Consider the following 6,858-nt stretch of genomic DNA (forward strand, 5'->3'; position numbering starts at 1 on the left):
AGCTCTGTTGTTTCAGGTGAGCTATGTGCTTTATACTAGTTAAGGATCTGGTTCACTGTTTTTAAAGTTTGTCCAGCATGCAAAACAAATGTCCGGGTGAAGGCAAGGAGTATCACCATAAGAATCCAGTTAGTAGTTCAGACCAATAGACACCCTTCTTCTGGAGCACTGAATAGTGGTAAAAACACTAGGCAGAATGCATTGCTTGCTAGAAGTTCTAGGTAGTAAAGAAAACCAAGCATCCCTTCCCTTCCAAAACTGTAAAAAATACTTGATTTATGCCAGTAGTTTAACATGGCCACATAATGACCTTGCACAACAGAACAAACACATAGAAGAGAACCCCAGTTTGGGCTGGGGTTCCTGCATATACATTAGAATGTTTTTGTCAGAAGCATAAGGTCCATCTCATTATGTTGCACCGTGTGTTAACTTCTACTTTCAATAAGCCACAAACAGATACTGTTTGCAGTAAAGAGACCACGCACATTTGTATGACATACAACAAAAGACCTTGGTTCTCTGGAGGACATTCCTGTCACTTTCTCTTCTAAGGCTCCCCAAGCAAAAGCTGTTGCCTTGACAACTCTGGGGCATTCTCTGGCTCCACATATGCCAGTAGGAGGAAGCCCAATTTCCTTCCACAAAAACCAGAACTGCTAAGAAATAAACAATTAACTACTGTTCTGATTCCCTCAGTACTGCCAAAATGAGGAAGAAAATGAAGAATCTTATTACAGACCAGAATTTTATAAGCCAGAAGCGGAAGGATTCAAGTGCTGAGGATTCACAGACACAAATGGGGAACAGAAGAAAATCGCAGTTACTTGAGACCAGCAGAACACTGGGAATGGCTATGGCTAAGGTCAAGCTAAGGCTCTTCTTCGATCCGCTTCCTATAACTGTAAGGCCACTGGCCTTCCATGGCATTGCCCTTGCTTTACCATTACACCTTTTATAAAGAAAGCGATTTAAAACCCACAATATAAAAACAATACTAAAAAAATAAGGACCCATTTGCAATTTCCACTACTTTTGCATATAACCTTTCATAATATTAAGTGGCACTAACTTTCTTTACCTCTAATTTTGTGCTCCATTTTTCTTTTTTGAAGGCAACTCTTCTTCAAGTGTATTTCTGAAGAAAAAAGAAGACATCAGAAAACTGATGGTCAGGAAAGAGATCACAGTAGCTGCACTCTACTAGAAAGAACAGTGGACACAGAGGCTGCTTCTATGTAACAGAGAAAACTATAAACATGTTGCCTCGAAGCTCTGGTGTATCCTGTAACTGAGCCAGGGGCCATTCAGCTATGGAATATTCAGCTGTGTGGTCACTTTGTACCCAAAATCTCACCACAACCATGAGGAAAATCACATTCACTGGAAGTCAAAGCTTGTGTGTAGAAAGACAGATATGCTGTTGTAATCTTTAAATTCTTCATTACCTTAAGCATGTATCATGGCTTTTGGCATTTCTCTCTTATTAAACCTTCCCCTCCTTTAGGGGTCAGTCAAAGCACAAGCTATCTGTACTGCCACTAGATACCTAATGATAACCCGTTATGTGTGTCCTTCAGTAAAATGAAATTATTTTGGCAAGTAGCTATTAGTAATTAAATCTGGATTTTCAGAGTCAAAAGAAGTGAAAAGTACAGGAGAACTATGAACAATTTCATGACGCCAATCAAATCTGTAAAAAAAAGCAGCAATGCACTCTGTATTCCAAAAAGACTGCAGTATATCTATAGGCAAGTCTGCCAAAAGCACCTAAGACCACTGAAGCTCTAGCATGCATTTTATTTGTTTATTGTATTTTATTCAAGGAAAGGATAGACAAAGGCTACTGTAGTAACCCTTCCACTGGCAGTTAAATTTAACACGCAAACCATGTATGGCCAGGCTTCACGATACACCAACCTACTAGTCAAACTAATAGCATTTCTATTTTAAGTTAAATGGAAGGGGATTAGGGTAAGAAAACTCCCTCTATTGACCACTGACATTGTTTATTACATAAAAGGTAATTGCTTAGAGAAGATTCCATCTCCTTTTGCTGCAGAAAACACCTTGGTTTGCCGTTAACCCTTCTCCCATTACAGCGTAGCCACATATGTACCACTGCTCTCAGAGGCACAGAGAGCCTTCTGCAAGATTGAGGGCAAGAACTTTGTAATGCACTACCTTTATCTGTCATACTTTGGTCTGCAGCAGTAAATTTTGTACGCTTCTACTGACTAGTCCCTGGAAATATGGTAAAGATGTGGCCTTTTATGCAAAGATAAGGTACACAGAAACGATATCCAGAGAAAATACGGTAATAGAAAAGAACAGGCTCAAACAACAATGAACAGCTCACAGTCAAATCCAAAAGCATTAGAAGATTTCAGGCTGTGTTGGTAGAGTACAAATCCATCTTGGATCAAATTATTCACCCATTTACTGTGGTCCCTCGCTTGGCCTGGCAATTAGTTCAACTGTGGAATGCTACTTAGGAGTACATTCACAATCCCTACATACTCTCTACAGCACAAACGGACTTTAGAAAGAACTGGATACAGGCTACCCTATGTAAGCAAAATAGCAATTATTTCATATAGGTGTTAAAGTTGTGCCTGAAAATAAAATGCAAATAAAAACCCCTCATCTCCTACTTTGTATTCTGAGCAATGTGAGACAAGCCGCTTAACTTCTTTGTGCCTCTGTTTCATCATCTTTAAAATAAGGAACATGCTCCTGCCTTTATTGGACTCAGTGCCGATTTTTTGGATGTGATAGGGTCATGAATTTTCCCGTTACATTTACATACACGTGAGCCTTGTAATTCTGTGCACTCTTGTAAGACAATGCTCTCTCATTAGACCATCTTAACATGGAAAAAACTTATCTGACAAGCGAAAAGTTACTTTAGCAAAACTCACTTCGGCAAAACAATATCCACAAATAGGGAAAACCCAAATCTGATCTTTAACACATCCTTGAGGAACTCACCTTAGCAGACTGAAGGTAGAAATTAATGTCATTGAATAGGCCTGATCTGCAGAAATTTTTTCCATCCTGTTTAAGGAACAAAAAGACGGAGGATGCTGGTTTTAGGATTACAATTTGAAATACCCAAGTTAGAAAACTTATGAAATGCAAAAGTATATTTTATCCTCTTTTTTTCCTACCAGTTCTGGTTCATCAATGCCTCACACAAGTTTTACAACTTACAGTAAATATCACAATTAGTTTAATCCTGTAGGGGTATAAGCTACTTTGTACTGTGTAAATAAAACTGTGTTATGCTACACAGTTAAGTCTCAGTCTCTTCCCCAAAAATGTTTAAAATAATTTTTGTTATAATTAGCAATGCCTCAGAACATAATTATTCTATGACTGGCAACTTTGCAGTAAAGACTCCCTTCCCATCAGATGGGTTTTAAACAGAAAGGTCATTTTGGCTAATAATTTCTATGATTTTATCTCCCTCACCCCCACAAAGTTAAAAGCTTGAGTTAACACATGGTATCTTAGGGGAAAGGAACATGTTTTCTTCTGGTCTTTTAGAGATGTAGTATAACCTTGACCTACACTAATAACTTCTGGAAGCAAAAGTGCAGTTCAGTTTCTCAGAGTAAGTCCTTGGCTTTACTCCCAGATTCCTCAGAAGGCTGCTAATCATAGCATCAAACAAAAGGGTGATTTTTAACAAGTTTTGTGCTCGAGTCTGTAGGATTTGCTCATCTAAAGCACAGTGCTGCTTTTCTTTTGCATTTTCCTGCTTCCACCCAGTGTAAGCAGGTCCTTAGTTACCTTTCAGCTGACTAGTGTCAATGATAATAACAATAATTTTTTATTTTTAGAATACTCAAATCTAAAGGCCAGTTCGCTTTGCACATGTATGCATGCACACACAAATGTAAGTAATATCTGAACGTTTCCAAAGGACAACAAGTCCTTTTGGAATAGTAATGAATAGAGAAATCATCTTGTGCCCTGCATGAGATAGGTGCATTTCAAAATTTTCCTGTATAGCTTCCATGAAAATTGGCCCCTAAGCAAGGGTGTGAGTCATTGATGAATACAGCTCTAAGGCTTCATGCTGTGCAGCACGAGCTGTAAAAGGCATTAGAGGAACACAGGGGAGGAGGAGGAGAGAGAGGGGGGGGGGGGGGCGGGTTATGAGGTTATTAAATAAAACCTAGTAATGGTTTTACATGAACATTTTCTGCAGTGTTTTGAAAACGCACATCCTAGCCCACTGGGTACCGCTCAGATTGCTGGCTGCAGCGCCCTCTGTTGTCTGACGCTCAAAGGGGGTGTACAAGTACCGACCCTTCGCCACCGACATAAAATAAGCTTTTGTCTATACGTAAAGGGATTTGTTGTTAACAGCTACCCTACCAGCCTCTTAGTGAAACTCAGGTTGGACAAGTATATTACCCTATGTTGGTATGGCTTATAGTAATTTTTCAAATTAATATTGCCACAAAAGGATGGGTTTTTCTCCTCTGCACCCATATCCACCACACAAAAGCCCATGCCCGCAGCACTGTACCAGCATAAATCACAGCTTTTACCAGCACAACTATGCAAAAAGTATAGAATGGGCCAAAGAGAACCTACTGGTGACAAATTTAAATTTCCTTAGACTTCAGAGGTACTTGATTTCGGCTTATATTTGTCTTTTTTTTCCTAAGAGCAATGTATTAAACTTGGCGTCAATTTATATCATTCACTGGTTAGCAGTAAACTACATGTAACTGCTAACAGATCAGACCTGGATTATGAGCAATTTTCCTTTTTATGCAACCAAGTTTTTCCTATGTCAGGAGATCCAGGTTTCAAGACATCAGATTGTAGTCAATACATAAGTCATTATCATGCCAGATTCTCCATCCATCAGACTTCCTGCATGTTCTGATCTCATACTTGTTTGGTCCCCTCAATCTCTCTTCCCATTTTGCTTCTTCTATTGTGTTATCAGTCTTAGTGCACCCATCTGAAAGAAAAGATACAATGTGGCCCATTACCCCCCATTATCGAACACCCTGCGACTCAGAGGAAAAGGTTCACGTGAGAAATTTATTATAAACAATGGTTAAATGACACTAACTGGCTACACTGGGTTAGTCATAAATAATCAAATAACCTTTCAAATGAGTCCTATTTCAGTAGGTGGCTTAGATGTATAGCCAGGAAAAAAACATTTCCCTGTATTTAGGTAACAAAAGTATCACTTCTTAGAAAGCAAATCATATTGAAATCTTTGTTTTCACACAGATAACCATTTAAGGTGTTGGGGCATAAACAAACAAGAAATGATTTTTTATTTTATTTTTTTTTACCAGGCACAAGAGGAGCTGTAAGTCTTTTAAAGGCCAGAAACGGTAGGATTACATTTATATAATTTGAACAAAAGGGCACAGTGGTCTACATAATTGAAAAGTCAATCCAAAAGGAATGTTAACAGAGAAAAATAGTTTCTCATGTTACAATTACTTTTGTTTCTCTAACAGCTTTAAAAATAACACACATAATTTAGAGAAAAACCTTCTCTGTATGTGTATATATATTTAAGAATATGAATTACATATTCCCTTTTAACTGAGGAGTCCATAACTACTGTTGTTAAAAACAAACAAAAAACCCCACAACAACCAAAAAACCACCCTGAAATACACAGGCACGCAGCACCACCTGCTGGATCAGCACGCCTGCCAGGCACTTACGCATTTACAGAATATATTGCCACAGGCAGAAGGGAAAAGCCATACAAACAAAAGCATATCATGGAAATTTGTTTAGTCAGGATCAGGCAAGAGAAATCACAGAGTATAGCATTTCCATAATAATTGTGAAATAATACTCTTTACTCATATAACACTTTACATTTTTCAGGCATAAAGTGTACATACTGTACTCATAAAAACACGAACAGAACACAATTACAAAATTTCAAAAGTTCAGTATGTGTTCTAAATAACTACATCAAGATTGATTTAATTTGGTTTCTTGCATGTATCATTATGGTACATGATTATAAATTATCATTTTTTTCACTGGATGCCCATCTTAATTAGTGAATAGGACTGACTGTTCACCTAATAATAAAAAGCTATCCGATAATTTGCCTTTCTTCTCAGGCTCATGTGTTACTTAACACACAAGCTTTGCTTGGATAACGTAAGATTATCAAGTGCTCATCACCACAACACTACATGGCATTACAGATTTTAATTTAAAATCCCTCCAAGGTGAGTTGCATTTATTTTTCACATACAGTGAGTAAAAGAAGGTTCTCATTTTGGGTAGGAAAGGAAGGGGCCCCTAATATGTACACAGTGATGCGCCATTGTAATCTCTGCTGTCTTTCTAGTAGCTTGTAGTGTCTTTGGAATTCAACCTTTTCATTCAGTCAGGTCACCTAACTGCACTCTGCAATACCTTGCTCTTGGCACGCTACCCTCCAGTGGGTCAAAAAGCACAGTACTTAGCAGGCAGCCCTTTCACCTGACACCTTCCAAACAGCTGAAGCTTCCGCCTTGTTATCACACCAATGCATCACCTCTGCACCGATGCCTTTTGTGCTTACCCACATTTCTGATGCAGTGCTGAGCGCTGCTGGTCCTCAGAATTCATTTTGAAAAGCTAGCTGTCTTCACACATCAATCTTCTAGAAGTCTCCTCCACATATGCTAGAATCAAGAATACACAGATCTTAAGAAGCCTGATTTTCTGCCTATAGAAATTTCCCTTTTTCTTAATTGCCATATATTTCAGCTTTTCTCCTCCTGCAGATGACTATCTTTGTCTTGTCCACACTCCACAATCATTCCACATTCCTCTGGAAGACACTAACTATACTCTGCACAC

General features: G+C 38.5%; 1 long non-coding RNA gene across 3 annotated transcripts in view; it reads right to left on the bottom strand.

The window, feature by feature from the left end:
* Positions 1–1,099: 1,099 nt before the first annotated feature.
* LOC119156464 overlaps positions 1,100–6,858 on the bottom strand; it is a 29,922-nt gene continuing 24,163 nt past the window's right edge. Inside the window, exons 4-8 of one of the 3 annotated variants that reach the window (XR_005107151.1) lie at positions 6,578–6,680; positions 4,763–4,984; positions 4,609–4,677; positions 2,992–3,057; positions 1,100–1,138 (exon numbers count right to left, since the gene is read on the bottom strand). This is a non-coding gene — a long non-coding RNA (uncharacterized LOC119156464). Of the gene's footprint in view, positions 1,139–2,991; positions 3,058–4,608; positions 4,985–6,577; positions 6,681–6,858 lie in introns of all 3 variants that reach the window. The other 2 variants (XR_005107150.1, XR_005107152.1) reach the window with 2 other exon arrangements.

The sequence above is a fragment of the Falco rusticolus genome, chromosome 13 (assembly GCF_015220075.1).
Source record: "Falco rusticolus isolate bFalRus1 chromosome 13, bFalRus1.pri, whole genome shotgun sequence".
Lineage (NCBI taxonomy): Eukaryota > Metazoa > Chordata > Aves > Falconiformes > Falconidae > Falco > Falco rusticolus.